We start from the raw sequence: 15,816 nt of genomic DNA, 5'->3' as shown, positions 1-15,816 counted from the left end.
GAGTTGAGGAATAAAAGTGGTCATGCTAAATGTTGACTTTCAGAAACTCTGGTTTGGCGCTATACTGGATTTCCGTGTGTTTTCCCAGAGAAATACAACGAAACGAGGTCTAACAACTTTGGTTGTTGTTTTTATTGCCATCACTTATGGAATATCGGAACATTCACACTGCGGCCAAATTCTTGTAAATTCAGGCTCGCTGTCATCAGTTCTCATTTGTGGGAATATCGTTCAGCATGTGTGTTCAAACACATCAGAGTTAAATGTCACACTTACAGTAAAAGGTCTCTGTAAACTCAGCGATTCAACCTACTTCATTTTCCCTGGAGGAAGAACCTTTTCCATGCTGGTTACCTGCGAGCGACACCTGAAAGTTTGGAAAGGAACAGAGCGAAATAGATGAGAATGCTTCCCTTTCTAAAAAAAATATCCCCAAATCAAAAGGAGATCCTCTCTGTTAAATAAACAATAAAAAAAGAACACAAAAAGTTTGCCATTGGTTTAAAGCGCCACATCAGTGCACAGAGCCACTTTTAGAACAATGGAAACCCAACACGATTATTAAACAGTTTTCTACCAAACACATGGAGGCATGCGTGTTGAACTACAGGAACTCGGGGTGCAGCTCCCCTTGCAGACTGATGCATTACTTTTCATCCATCCATCTAATTATTCCCTTAGAAACCTGAAATTTGAAGATACAAAAGACCATCCCTATCTGTCACTGAGCGGCATTGATCTTATTGAGAGAAAATGTGGGTGTAGAGGAAACCCAATATAACTCATGCCATTAAATTCCACACAGCATTATTCACATACAGAATTGACAGATTTCTGTGAGACGTTTCTTTTAATCTTCAACTGTTGTTGAAGAAAAAGGGGGGAAAAAAATCCCACACTCCAGGCATCTCTCCTTTCTCCATATTTGCAGTGAGGTTAACAAAAAAGGCGATTGAAGTAGGGAGAAAAAACACAGCCCCACCTAACTTGTTGATTATTAACAATGGGGATGGGAAGAAGACAGATGTGTTTCCTGTGTATCAGCGCTGTTTGAATTGTCAGTCTGAAATCACTGCTGAAGCTCTTATCAAAGCAAAGTAAGCTGATCAGTTCCAGTTGCGCTCGCTGTCCACGCGAGTCAATCCGCGGCACCATTTTTTGTCAATAAATTCTCCTAATATTCCCAATTACAGACTCTGCGCGTGTCATGTGCACACGTGCAATGATGGCAAGCGAGACTGTGAGCAAATAGCCGAGAGTATGCGTGTGGATCAGTGGATTCAGCGCAACCTGGCTGCCTGAACACACTTAAACCTTCTTACACTGCCTCAACAGATTGTCATGCAAATTCTGAGCAAAGTTGGAATACCAAATATTTTAGTTTTGTTGCAACTTAAGAATGACATCCTAGACAGTGGTGGGCGGTATGAAGAAAAACGCAACGATTCTTAGCAAAGATTGCCATAAAAAAAAAAAAAAAACCCAAGTCGAGATAATCGCGGGAGGCTTGGACAACAGGCCCACTTGAAGTGGGCCATCTTGCCCTATGAAAGCTAGGACCATCTTCTGTTCAACCACAGAAGTGAACGGGAGACGTGGATGGAATTTGCAACACTAAGGTGCAACTTTTTGGTGTAATGCAACTTCTTTAAACTAAACACAGAGCGATAACTGTAAATCTATTTATCCATCTAAATTATTCGGGTGTGAGCTGCACAGCTTTTGAGGTGCCTGCTATAGACATACCTGTTTTCCTACAATATAAGCAGATGCCACTTGTCTACAAGTGCGTTTGAAAAACCCAGCAGCAATTAAAAGTGAAAAGCTCGAGAAAGAACCGGTAAATGCACCGTAAGTTGAAACAGGAAACTTCTCCTCTGTCCGTAAATAACACGATTCAAAGTAAAGACAGCGCGAGGTGGTGAAGCTGCTCCTTTGAATCTCGCGGTATTTGACAGTTTCCCTTCACTCTTTGACACTCGCCCCTCCCCTGCGCTCCGGGAATGCTGGGTTGTTTACATTACAGTCACACGGGTCAGCGTTGTGGTGATGAGGGGGGCCTAGTAGTGGAGAGTCTGTCCGAAAACACGTACACATCTCGCCTGGCTGTGCGGCACAGGCGCTCTCTGCGAGACAACTTTCCAGCTCAGTCACGGTGCCACGCAGGAACAGAGGCCCACCGAGTCCACTTCTCGCAGCGACCTTGGAAAGAAAGGGAAAGTCAAAACAAAGATAACCGCCATAACCATCAGGAAAAAGCCTCAGCGTGAAGAAGGAATAGCTTAGCAACTGTCTCCCACTTCCTGGTAAGAACTGACACGGCGTTAGCTGAAAGTGAACTTTTTGAAACTCAACTACTGCTAATGAACTCCTCGGAAGCTGTTGCCCTTTGCGCTTTAACTTCCTCGGAAAGTGACAGAAAAGGTTCGTAGTAGTCACCAGTTGCCCTTCAGACACAAGTTTGTCACTCATTTGAAGAAGTTTTTCGAAGTTCGCTAGCTAGGCTAGCTTGTTAGCTTCCTAGCATGTCGCTTTGCGGACTTTATCTTTATAAAACCGGACAGTCGAAGGTGTCAGCAAACGCTTCCAGCTGCTTTGTAACGTTTATATTACAATGTACGCAAAACGGCTTTGTGCTAAAGTGCTAAAGCGGCTAATCCTGCGGTGCCAACGTGACAGTGGACACTTGTTGCTACAATGTTACAGTCATGTTACACGTACTACACAACAGCTTTCAAACAGTAGTAATCGCACACCGCCTCGGTGATGTAGAAGAACACGACTGTCTTTACAGCGTTTCTTTACATCCTTGATTGTCAGTAGTTTATGATGTGAAGGTATTTTTCATGTCAAAGGCTTATTTTGTATAATGTGTCAATAGTGATGTGTTACGTGTCTGTCAACGTCGCTTACTATACTTGAAGTCTCAGCTGTGGAGGAATTCTTAGTCGAGTAGTATAACATCCACGAACATGACTGCAGCGGGGCCAAGGGTTGGATATGGAGTGGGTGCCTTTCATGAACCTCTGCTTGGCACCCATGCTGTAATTTTCCCCTGGGTGGAATTTTTTTTTTAATGTGTGACAACCAAGAGACATTTTGATAGAAAAAAAAAATGAAGTCAAGTAAATAATTTTGAGGTTTGGACTGTTGGTCTCACGTTCAATAACGATGTGTTCTGATGTTTTATAGATCAAAATCTAAATTGATTTGTCTTACAATTATCACTGATAAGGGGAAAAATAATGCTCTTTTTATAAATTCAATAAAAAAATGAAAAATTTGAAGTGAATCTGCCTTAGTTTAGTTTCTTTTAGTTGTCATATGTGGGCTTGTGTTATTAAACTCAAGCCAAAGTAGTTGTCAGACAAATTGCAAATATATTATTATATGAAAGTTCAAAAAACAAACCCACCTCTGCAATTTCTTTTTTTTTAATCTAGGAAAACATGTAAAGGCGTATTACAAAACACTTGTTTCTTAACCTTTTAGTAATTTTTGGGAAAGGCATACGCGCTTCCAGCTGTCTTTTTGTTCCACGCTGCCAAACACAATAAAACTATACACTTGGTAGACGAGGTTTATTTGGAAGAGAGCTGCTAGTCGGTACAAAGAAGTAATTTATTCAAATAAAAAATAAATCGGAGATCAGGCCTTTCTCGTTTTACTTCCTTTGTTGTGAGTAACAGTAGTTATTGCAAAACCTTTACACACTCATGGCGTCCACAGTTTTGTTGGAACTTTGTAATTTCTCATCTTTAATTTTGAACGTAATAATATTAAAAATACAAATTATAATAACAATGGCATGAGTAGAAAAACAAGTTGGGGGGAAAAGGAGTGAATACAAGCCAAAGGCACAGCAAACAAAACAAATACCACCAGATTTCCCTGCGCAGGTATGTGGGCGTCTTTATCTCCGCTAAGCCTAATCATCTCGGGGTCAGATGTAGGTTGAAAGCAGTATCCCGTGCCACGTTGCTGTCGCTGCCTATCACAGCCAAATATTTCAGGCGTCGTACTATCACGTTTGGCTACGCTGCAGAGAGATGATTCAAACCAGAGTTAGTGGGAGCTGACATACCTTGTTGACCCAATTATTACTCACTTCTCTGTTGCCACATCCGATTATCGTCAGACAACAGGCTCGAGTCTGCCAGCGTCATCAGGTGATTGAGATGAACACTGGCTGGCTCTGTGAAGTTGACTATCAAGGAATGTGTCATGAACCGGATGATCAGAAAATGGCTGCCAAATGTTTGCATCAGTCTCTGTGATGAGGGATTTCTGCCAGTAACATCCCACTTTGAACGTGAGCTGATGAGAGGTGGATTACTTTTGACAGGCTCTGGCAAAACTTGGCTGTTTAGCCCCGTTCTGTTGTTTGGATTTAATAAAAGTGTTACAGTAGAAACTGAAAATTGTTCATATTAGAAATTATTTAAGTCATTATTTATTGTAAGAGACACTGACGATGCCATAAATTGAAGAAAAGTTTTGTTTTAGAAGCACAGACATGGATATTTGATGGCGCCCGGGCTCCCATACATGCACATTGTCTGATAGCAGCACGACTTCAGAGCGAGGACTGAAATGCCATTCATCGGTGTGGAGAAATGTGCGGCACTGCAGCGGTGATTTAGCACAGTGGAATTTACCAAATAGCTCAATCTTGTGTGAGTTTCCTGTTTTAGCCCTGAAGCCGCCCCCCCCTCCTGGATTAAAGATCAGATGAGACATTTGTCATCTGACCACTTTTAACAGTCATCTTGCCTTTGGGTTTTCACAGAGAACAGAAAAAATGTTGGCTCTTTTCTTTGCTTTCACAGAGCATATTTGAAGGAAGATGCTTCCCGAGGCCATTTCGAGCTACATTAAACGCTGTCTTTTGCATGATGTCAAAGACCTTGGCCAAGCATTGTGCAGAAAAAAAACTGGCAAAAGTAGCAGATCACTGTATAGGTTTCTCTGTTGTTCAGGTTTTGAGATTATTTGCACATAAAAAAATAGAAATATAATATAATGGCTAATATTTCTTTAAAAAAAGAGCATTTCAGTATTGAGTCTTTCATTTCCAGGCTTGGAGTTTAAAATAGGTTCTTTGGCAGTGAGAGTGGGATGTGTGAGCAAGCTTCACACTCCTTAAATTGCTGGCTCGTCAATATTTTTCATATCCATCTCCCCTCTTTGTTATCAGGGGTCGCTGATGTTTCAAGTATTCAAATATCCTTGGTGGATGCCTCGCAGCTCCTTACGTCACGGGAAACTTCTCAATTTCACTGTGGCACTGATGCCTTTTCTCATTGGGTTGTGTAATGCTCTGGGGGAAACCCACTACAAAGACATGCAAACACAAAATTACTGACCTAGGACCTCATTCAAAGTTTATGAAATGCTTTCAGTGCCCGTGGGTCAGCTAATGCTAGGACCGTGGAGTATCATTGAAATGAGAGGAAGGGTTGATTCACATCTTTGCTGTTCTCTTTTTTTAAACAGTCTCTGAAACCCTTTATGAAAGAACTGTGTTTTTATATAATCGCTCTATTAAAGCAATTAAGTAACTAAATGGTGCAATTATGCAAAGGTTTTTTCAGTGTACATTGAGAAAGTTAAACAAGACCTGTTTTAAAATAATGTTCATGTGCACAGCAGACAGAGCTTTAAATGAAGACTGAATAATTTCAGCACAGTTAGCAGTTTTGATTTGGAAATTGCTTTTTAATAAAGCTGCTGTAGGAGATAAGCGTGGCTCACGCTGTACACTCGTTTTCGTTTTGCACAGTTTTGCCAAATTAAGTAATTTGTGCAGGATCAGTAACTGACAGCACGTTTGCATTTTAACACTCTGTTTAGATGTTGGTAGACTAGCTGCTCATGCAGTGTACTGCAGATATTAAGTAGATGAACAGGTGTTTTCACAATGTATATTAGTTGGTTATCTATACACCTAGATATATTACAGTAGTCATACACAGTGCATTATTGCATTATTACTCATTTGTTTTACAATACCCCCAAATTGTAAGCATAGGCCTGTAAAATCCACTATTGATCAGGGCTTAGCCTGCAGGTTAAGTCATTGTATGACTGAAGTACCAAAGCCATCTCGGCATATTGTGAACTGTGCTGTAAAGATGGTTCTCCAGCAGCTCCGTCGGATTTTTATCGGTGATCACTCTGCAGTCGTCCCCTCTCCCTCTCTATCGCTTTTGATTACCCACACACAAAAATACAAATCCCTCAGGATACAAATTCACTTTCACAGAATAATTACAAGATGCTATATGCCACAGTAAACAGCACATCAGTGACAGTGACAGTATGCATTTGTCATGAGATGAGACAAAAGCAGAATGAATTTGCACTTATGAACAGAAAGAGAGGAGGATTTTTGTGTGTTGCATGCTGAGTGTGCTATGGGCATTTGTTCCAACCTCACCACAAATAAGCCTTAATGTTTCACACGGGATTTGCTGCCGAAGAGAGGAAATTTGTATTAGAGCATTTTGTTTTGACAGATTGTCTGTTTTACCCTTCCCCTTTTTAGTGTGAAAATCTGGGGACATTTTTGCTCTCTCTTGCAGTCTTTGTTCTTTTTTTACAGTTAGTTTTTTTTCCATTTCTAGTGACGTCAGAGATAAAACTGCAGGATTCATTTTAGGGAACTTTTTTTTTTTTTTGTCGTTGTGATCAACCATAAAATAGATGATTTGCACTGTGTTCACTGCTCCAAAAGAAAGGAAGTAAATGCCCCATTCAAATGCTGATACTACCCCATTACCATGATATTTTCAGAGCAGCAAGACTATCTTCTAAAAGGAAATTGCTGTGACCCGTTGCACTCAGAGATAGGGCTGTTGGATATAACGATATAGATCGGATGACGATATGAAAACGTCTGTCATTTGTTTCGTGGTGTCGCAAAATAAACTGTTTACGTCAATAATTTTTCATCGTTTTGATGGTCACCGTAGAATTTCTCTCTTGTATTTAACATAACCACACTACGGACGGACAAGGATATGTTTTATGCGTTGTTGTTAGCAACAACGACGGTAACACCATCGCGTGTCCGCTTGTTTATTTTCCACATAAACCTTTCACAATAAAGCTCAAGATCCTGTTGAGATTTTTCAAAATAAACGGAGTCACATGAAATAGTATGCAGAGTATTTATGTATGAGAAACAAAAAAACAGCCGTCAGGTGCAAAAAAAAAAACCTTAGAAGAGGCTTTTCCCTGCAGCACGTCCTGTAATAAATACTCAGAAAGAAAATTGCAGCCGTTTCAACTTATGTAACACTGGACTCCAGGTAACGACGCCCAGCTGAAAACACTTCACGCAAGTCGAGTTGTTAGAGTTTGACAGAATTTACAGAAAATGTAAAATATTTGCGATTATATATCGTTGTTGGGACGATAAATGTCTGATATGAGATTTTGGTCATATCGCACAGCCCTATTTTAGAAATGTGTCACTTGTATTTCTAATGAGCCGAGTTGTATACAAACTTCTATAAAGCTGTTATATTATTTACAACTTGTAACATAATGTATGCTTATTTTATCATGGTCAGGTGGTACATGTTGAAAATACAGACTTGTAATAATTAGGTGTAGATAAATATAGGTAGGTGACATAAATCACTTGGGTCGTAGCTAAAATGAAGAAAGGGTAAAACCATACTCTTTTATTTGAATCCGTTTCACGACGCTTCATTTACATGTGGGAGACATCTTTCTTCTGCCCCTCCTCCCCCCCTCTGTGTTTGTACCTTGACTCACTGCAGTCCTCTGTGGTCTCCCTGGTCTCTCGGTTTGGCTCGGGGCTTAGAGGCTGTGGTCAGTGCCTGAGGGCATCGAGAAGGAAGAGGAGTCGTAATGAAAAGGTCCTCTTAACTCCTGCTGCCAAAACTGCCCTCAATCCCCTTTGTCTCACTCTTTTTCCACTTCCACATCACCCATTTCTTCGATTTGTCCCATATTACTGCTTCTCATTTCAGACGCTCTCCCTGACCTTGGCCTCTGTGACTCCTAAGCCTCTTCCGTTAATCCTCATCAAGTTGCGGGCGTCCGAACATGTTGGTTTGATGGCTTTTCATAGTATTTACTCTGAGCCTGTTGCTAGTTATTATTTTAATAACACCATTTGAGAGGATTTGTTATCCATGCATTTATCACATGAGTCTCTCACAGTGAGAAGAGACTCATGTGATAAATGCATGGATAACAAATCATAGCTTAATATTAGGGGTGCAACGATACACAAAATTCATGGTTCGATATTTTTTCAATACAAAAAAATGTTCATGCCTTTCTTAATATGTAATTTATTAAAATTATAAATATATATTTTAACTCAAAAGTACAGTTTTTAAATTTAATGTTGCTGAAACAACAAAATAATAATAAAAAATAAATCTATCTGATTGAGGAATCCCTCATCTTTGGAAAAGAGAGTTTATTACAGAGAAATGGCTCTTTCAAAATAAAAGCTATGCTATACGCTTCTTCTGGGCTATATTCTCAGCAGCATATTAAACATATCAGGTCCCCATAAGGAGAATCCTGTGCTAACGGCTGTCTAAATGACTCGGGTAAAGTTTGTAGCATGCTTGTTGTTTTTGTCTTTGCACTAGGATGATGTCGGAGTAAATGTGCAGTCATATTCGTTGTGTTCCCACTAGTGCTGTCAGCGTTAATCTGAAATGACGTTAACGCCACAACACGGCAAATCTCCGTTAACGAGCTACCGCGGATCGCCCCGTGCGTGGGGCTGGACGGTGTCAACACGTTAACGAGCTAACTGCGCTAACACACTAGTTCCCACCCATGTAATTGAGCATTGCGTGGCACATCCGACATGATGTTTTACTTTTGTCCATCAGGGTCATGCTTCACATAAAGACCAAAATAGTTCCAAAGGCCAGATCTGAATGAGGGTGGGGGAGGTTCAATTTGCCATGTTGCAAAGAGCTTAACTTCTGTCTTGCTAGCTTGCGCTGCGCTCAGTGGATCTGCGCTCGACAGTGCAGCCTAGGCGGAGTAGTCGAACGCAGATCCACTGAGCTCTCAACACAGACAGCATCGTCAGAAGGAAAGTTGATAAAATAAATAAAAAATTTGTATTGTTCATACATACACATTTTTTATTTTTTATTCCTATTTATTCTATTTATCCCCTTTGTATATTTTATTTATATTTGTCTCTGTATTTATATATGTGTGTGTGTGTGTGTGTGTGTGTGTGTGTGTGTGTGTGTGTGTGTGTGTGTATATATATATATATATATATATATATATATATATATATATATATATATATATATATATATATATATATAACAGTTCTGTAACTGTAACTTCGGTCGTTGCTGTGCTTTTTTTGGAAGTCGAATTTCCCAGAGGAACCCACCCGAGGGATTAATAAAGTTCTATCTTATCTCTTATCTTATCTTACATATGCGTACCGAACCGAAAGCACTGTATCGAACGGTTCAATACCGATACGAGTATCGTTGCACCCCTACTTAATACTGGTGTTCGGTTGGTCAAAGTCAAGGTAATTTTTTTATAAAGGAGCAGTTTTGTGGCTTCAGTGAGATTAATCTGGGCAGAGTGAGACCGTGAGACAAAGTCTGGAAGTGAGTTTTTGCGCCAAGACAGTTTATTTTCTTGCTCAAAGAGTTTTTATGGCATGCTTCAAAACAACTGTGGCTTTGAGTTTGTTGAGCAACTCGAGATACAGGAAAGATACAAAGTTACAATGTTTGACGTGCCCCTGTGTAGCGGCGTGCTGTCAGACGTGTGCCATGTTGACAAATGTTAGCGGGTCTGACTTGGTGCAGACAATCGACTCAGGCGCACATTCAGACATGATCGGTCTGAGTGCATGCACACACAGAGACCCTGCTCTTAATGACGGCGAGAAGTACACATTTAAAAGCATGGTGGTTTCACTTCATGAGGGTTGTTAAACCACAACAAGTCCTATCTGTTTATCTTCCCCTCAAAAAGCAGGCATGTCTGAGTAAAGCTAACCTCTATCAGGATGTTGTCACTTTAACAGACTGATTAAGCCAGCAGTGCTACACATCTTAACTGGAAATGTCTCAACTCTGTCCTCTTGTTCTTGCTTTACCTCTCCTGGGAGTCCTTTCTACCTGGGGCCTCGCCTCAGTCTCCTCCTTCCTGCCCTGTCTGGCCCACAGTCTGGGAGGCTCGCAGCCTGACTCCCCCAGAGCAGCAGGAAGCTGTAGCAGCAGGAGTTAGGCCTGCGTGGCACTGCCGGCTGGCTCTGTCAGAAGTCCTGCCAAGTCAAGGATGAGAGACCTTTGCCAGTGTGGTATTGGGGCATCAAATAAAATATTTTACAGATGTCTGATGGCAGACGTCGGGAGACAGCAGAGGCTTACTCGGGCCTAGAGTACGGGTTCTTTAAAGTACAAATGATGAGTGTTAATGTATATGTGTTTAGTATTTATGATAAAGAATATGTGTTTACTTATAAATGAAGGAAAAGGCTGAATAAAGTGGTCCCTGTAGGCCGAGGCTATCAGGAAGTAGGCGTGTGGCAGGAGGAGGGAGGTAACGTGATCTGATTTTTGGTTTGGCTGCAAACAGAGTGATTGATTTGGTTTGGTTATGTTTGAAGAAGAGGAGAATCCGATGCTGCTGAACTGTGAGTGCTTGGCTGGGTTCCCAAGCAGTTCTGGCTTGACAGTTTAACAGTGAATATTTAACATTGCACCACACTGCGAGGCTTGGCTGTAAACAGCAGCCAGCAAGCAGCAAAGCAGGAAAAGCTTGCGTGACGCTGGGCCTTGGTTGTGAAGCCCACCTTAAAACAACACACAAGCAGAAAGCTCATCTTGAAGTTGTGATTTTAGAAAAAGGCAGATGGCATGGGCTGGTGGTGTCAAACTGTAAAAAAAACCCCACCAGGATACCCTGATGAAAGCAGCTCCCGCGTGCTTTGAACAGCGAGTCTGTCATGGTTGGTGTCTGCTGTGTGGCTCCAGGTCAAACTGTGATACGCAACTCCTGGAATTTGCGCTTTTTAAGTTTTTTTATGTTCAAATCATCTGAGGGAGGAAAAAAAACAGGTGGGAAAAACAGGAAGTCTCATTAATATTAATATTGTAATGTGTGAAAGAAAGAGGCAGGAAAGACCTATCTGATTCAGCTGCTTTCAACCCCTGTTGGGGATCTTCTCTCTTTCCATCTCTCCTTTTTTTCCCCTTTTGCTTCAGTCTTTCTATGCAAATATCGGTAACTGACATTTTCATTTTCGGAATATTGTCAACTCTATTCTGGTATAAATAAACCTGACTTTGGTAAAGTATCAGATATACTACATGCAAAAGAGTGAAAGATTGTGCCAGGTCTGCTAAACACCTACGCAATTTATACTTTTAGCTTGCTAACAAAGCTTGATTGCATTAGCAGCCCAGATGTCGCACCCATCTTTTATGTACTGTATTTTTCGGACCATAAGGTGCATTAAGCTAACCTGGTATTGTGGATGGATTATCTCAGTTGTTCTCCTGACTGAAGTTTGGTCCGTTTACAGCATCCTGCCATGCGATTGCATTTGTCTCTAACCATCAGGAACCTTCACGTTAACTTTTATCGAGTGGAAAAAAGTTAGCGTTCATCCGGGTCGAGGTCAGTAAGCACAACCAGAATTCATACATAAGGCACACTGTCGATTTTTGAGAAAATTAAAGGTTTTTCAGTGCGCCTTATAGTAGGGCTGTTCGATATAACGATATATATCGGATGACGATATAAAAAAAACATCTATCGTTTCATTTTACTCTATCGTTTGTTTCGTGGTGTCGCAAAATAAACTGTTTATGGCAATATTTTTTTATGGTTTTGATGGTCACTGTAGCGGTTATATTAATTCATTAAAGTTCTCTCTTTCTCTTATATTTAATATCACCACACTACGGACGGACAAGCGCCTGTTTTTATGCGTTGTCGTTAGCAACAACGATGGTAAAAGCATCCACATAAACCTTTCACAATAAAGCTCAAGATCCTGATCCAATCTAATGTTAAAGTGACCAGAGTGATGTCTGAAAGACCTCCAGACCTGGAGCTGTATGCCTGTGGTTGTGTTTGTGCAGTTAACATACATGAATGAAAGCACTCACAGTAAATTTGATAATAATTTGAAATGTTAGAATAAAGTGACCTTTGTCAGCCTTTGTGTAACTGTCATCCTGGACAGGACCACGAGGTGATGCTCATCAAATAATCCCAGAATACGCACATGCGCTCAGTTTTAGAAATGTTAAAGATCACATTACATATATTTATGTTGCAGTGTGATGGGACACAGCTCTACTGGCTAGTAATTAATGTTGAGTGGAATCCCAAACAATTCTTATAAATGAAACACAACAACAGGAATTCCTAATTTAATCTCCACACAGTGGTATCGTGTGCAACAGTTCATAACTCCTGCATGTGACGCTCGGTGTGAAAAGTAATCGGATACATTTGTTGCATGAAGATGAGTCGAGGGCATTTTGATTCAGCTGTCATTCTGTTAAGCTCCGCTTGGCTTTGATTTCTAGAAATGAGGCTGATTTGTGGAGTTTTACAGATGCTGGGTAAATATAGGGCACAGTCCAGCCTCCGTGTGAGGGATGGTGGAACAGGTCTGACATCTCTCATGAACTGAAAAGGGAAATCCCTTCAGGCACAGACTAGAGAGGAGGCATAAGGGAGGAGGGCGAGAACGGAGAGAGGTGCGACCCCTTAGGGGTAACGGTATTCTCCGATCGTCAGATCCTTACACATACTCACATACAGCGATGCTCTGTCGGCGTGCCAGGTAATGCGCTCATGCAAAGAAGGACGAGTGCCTGAGGAATAAAAATAAACATTGAAATGTTTGTGTGTGTAGTTATGCTTCTGTGCATGTTTTATTCTCATGTGCAAGTTTATGTTTTTATATGATATCGGGACCAAAATTGGGAGTTTTTGCCGACTACAGTCGGTGTACTGCAGCCTGCTCACAACATGGGTCAAATGGCGTTACCAGGCTTGTTTTACTTGATTGCATTGCTGCATTAAAAAAGGACAGAACATACATGTCTTCCCTGAAATACTTGCATGTAATGGAGAAGTTGTGAGGAGAGAAATGAAACAGGGCTCGCAAAATCGCTAGCCGGACGTCCCGGGGCTAGCGATATCTCCGGTCGGGCGACCAAAATCTATCTCAGCCCCGCCCGTCGGGCTATATGGTGGCCCGAGGGGCAGGGATGAGATAGATTTTGGTCGCCCAAGTGGAGATATCGCTAGCCCCGGGACGTATTTTATTTTGAGATATACCCGGGCAGAAATGTGGTGCTGCTTTTATATAGTTTGATTTATTCCGATTTATTTTCTGTGCCAACTTGTTGACACGGCTGCGACCGAGTTAAACCTGGTTTTCTAACTGCAGCCCCATTTTTAATCATCTCACAGTCTACAATCGTCATATTCAGAATCTGTTGCGCTGGTAGAAGCAGCTTCAGCTTAAAGAGTCGCCCTCCCTGGCAGCTTGATAATAGAATAGAATAGAATAGCCTTTATTGTCATTGTACAGAGTACAACGAAATTGGAGTGCCACTCCCTTGGTGCAAGTTTCAATAATAAATATAAATGTAAAATATAAAAAGTACAAAAAAAACAATCGTAAGTACTCAAACAATAGTATGTACAATATATACAGGATAGCAGCATTAATATGATGACAGTATGAATAGCAGCATAATATAATGACAGTGACGGTATGGAATAGGTTCAATTGTTTTTGTGCTTATTTACTACGGTGATAGCTCTGGGAAAGAAGCTATCCCTGAATCTGTTTGTCCTGGTTTTATGTGACCTGTACCGTCGGCCTGACGGTAATAGTTCAAACAGTTGGTTGCTGGGGTGAGAGTGGTCCTTGATGATATTGCCAGCTCTGCTGAGGTACCGAGAGTTTGCAGTGACCTCCAGGCTGGGCAGAGAGCAGCCAGTGATCTTCTGGGCTGTGTTGATGACCCTCTGCAGTACTTTCCTGTCTGCAGCTGAGCACCCTGCATACCATGTTGTTATGCCGTACGTTAGGATGCTCTCTATGGTGGCTCTGTAAAATGTCACCAGCAGCCTCTCCTCCAGGTTGTTCCTCCTGAGCACTCTCAGAAAGTGGAGACGCTGCTGGGCCTTTTTTACCACCGCCGTAGTATTTGCAGTCCAGGAGAGGTCATCAGAGATCTGCACGCCCAGAAACCTCATGGAGTGTACCCTCTCCACACAGCTCCCGTGAATGTAAAGTGGGGCCGGGTCTGCTCTGCCCTTCCTGAAGTCCAAGATAAGTTCTTTAGTTTTCGTGGTGTTCAGTTGGAGGTTGTTAACTGAACACCACTCAGTCAGTCTGTTGACCTCATCTCTGTAGTCCGACTCATCCCCCCTTGAGATGAGTCCAACCACTGTGGTGTCATCCGCGAACTTTATGATGGTGTTTGAGAGATGGGTAGGGGAGCAGTCGGATGTGTAGAGCGTAAACAGGAGGGGACTCAAAACACATCCTTGTGGAGACCCGGTGCTGAGTGTGATGGTGCTGGACAGGTGGGGGCCGAGTCTGACAGACTGTGGTCTATTTGTCAGGAAGTCCTTGATCCAGAGGCAGATGGGGGTGGAGAGTCCCAGGTGAGACAGTTTCTGGACCAGGATCTCCGGGATGATATGATTGAATGCTGAGCTGAAGTCCAGAAAGAGCATTCTCACATAGCTTCCTCGGTGCTCCAGGTGACTCAGCGCAGTGTGGAGTGCTATGGTGATGGCGTCCTCGGTGGAACGATTTGTCCTGTAGGCAAATTGGTGGGGGTCCAGAGTGGGAGGCAGACCGGCCCTGATGTGCTGACAGACCAGTCTCTCAAAGCACTTCATCACTACAGGCGTAAGTGCAACAGGCCTGTAGTCATTTGGGCTGGCCACAGCTGTCTTCTTGGCGATGGGGATGATGGTGGAGGTTTTGAGGCAGGGCGGGACGGTGTTTGATGACAAGGAAAGGTTGAAGATTTTAGTGAAGACTCCGGTCAGTTCGTCAGCACATGCTCTGAGAACCTTTCCATGTATTCCATCAGGACCTGCCGCCTTCCTGGGATTCACTGACCTTAGAACACACCTCACTTGGTGCTCCCTGAGTGTTAGTGTGCCAGTGCTGGGGGCGGGTGGAAGTGGTGTGGCAGCTGGGGGCCTGGTCGTCTCAAAGCGGGCGAAGAAACGGTTTAGATCCTCAGCCAGTGAGGCATCAGTCCTAGATGTTGCCTGGTTATTGCTTCTGTAGTTGGTAATGTGATTGATCCCCTGCCACATTTTTCTGGGGTCGTTGTCAGCAAAGTGATCTTCAATCCTCCTCCTATAGGCAGCCTTAGCTTTCCTGATGCCTCTACTCAGGTCTGCCCTGGCCGCCCTATACGCAGCCCTGTCCCCTGACTTGAAGGCAGTGTTGCGGCTTTTTAGGAGGGATTGCACTTCGCTATTCATCCAGGGTTTTTGATTTGGAAACACCCTGACCCTTTTGTTGACGGTGACATTGTCAACACAGTTCCTGATGTACGAGAGTACAGTGTCCGTGTACTCCTGGAGGTTGTGGCTGGAGAATAAATCCCATACAGTTGTTGAGAAGCAGTCCTGCAGTTGAGAAAGGGCTCCTTCAGGCCAGGTTTTTATTGTCTTTGTCTGGGGCTTTGTTTTTCTCAGCAGGGGGGTGTAGGTGGGGGTGAGGGACATGCAGAGGTGGTCAGATCCAGCCAGGTGGGGGAGGGGTGT

The 15,816-nt window shown here is 42.5% G+C and overlaps 1 protein-coding gene across 1 annotated transcript in view; it reads left to right on the top strand.

The window, feature by feature from the left end:
* Positions 1-2,037: 2,037 nt before the first annotated feature.
* nek7 (NIMA-related kinase 7) overlaps positions 2,038-15,816 on the top strand; it is a 63,753-nt gene continuing 49,974 nt past the window's right edge. The window contains exon 1 of the mRNA XM_085375936.1: positions 2,038-2,306. The gene's annotated coding sequence lies outside the window, so the exon portion shown is untranslated. The remainder of the gene's footprint in view (positions 2,307-15,816) is intronic.

Source organism: Diplotaxodon limnothrissa, linkage group LG17, assembly GCF_057381915.1.
Source record: "Diplotaxodon limnothrissa isolate DT_005_m linkage group LG17, D_limnothrissa_male_GT1.1, whole genome shotgun sequence".
NCBI classification, from domain to species: Eukaryota; Metazoa; Chordata; class Actinopteri; order Cichliformes; family Cichlidae; genus Diplotaxodon; species Diplotaxodon limnothrissa.
Note: the sequence above shows the minus strand (reverse complement) of the source record. Positions and strands in the feature narration are given on the sequence as shown.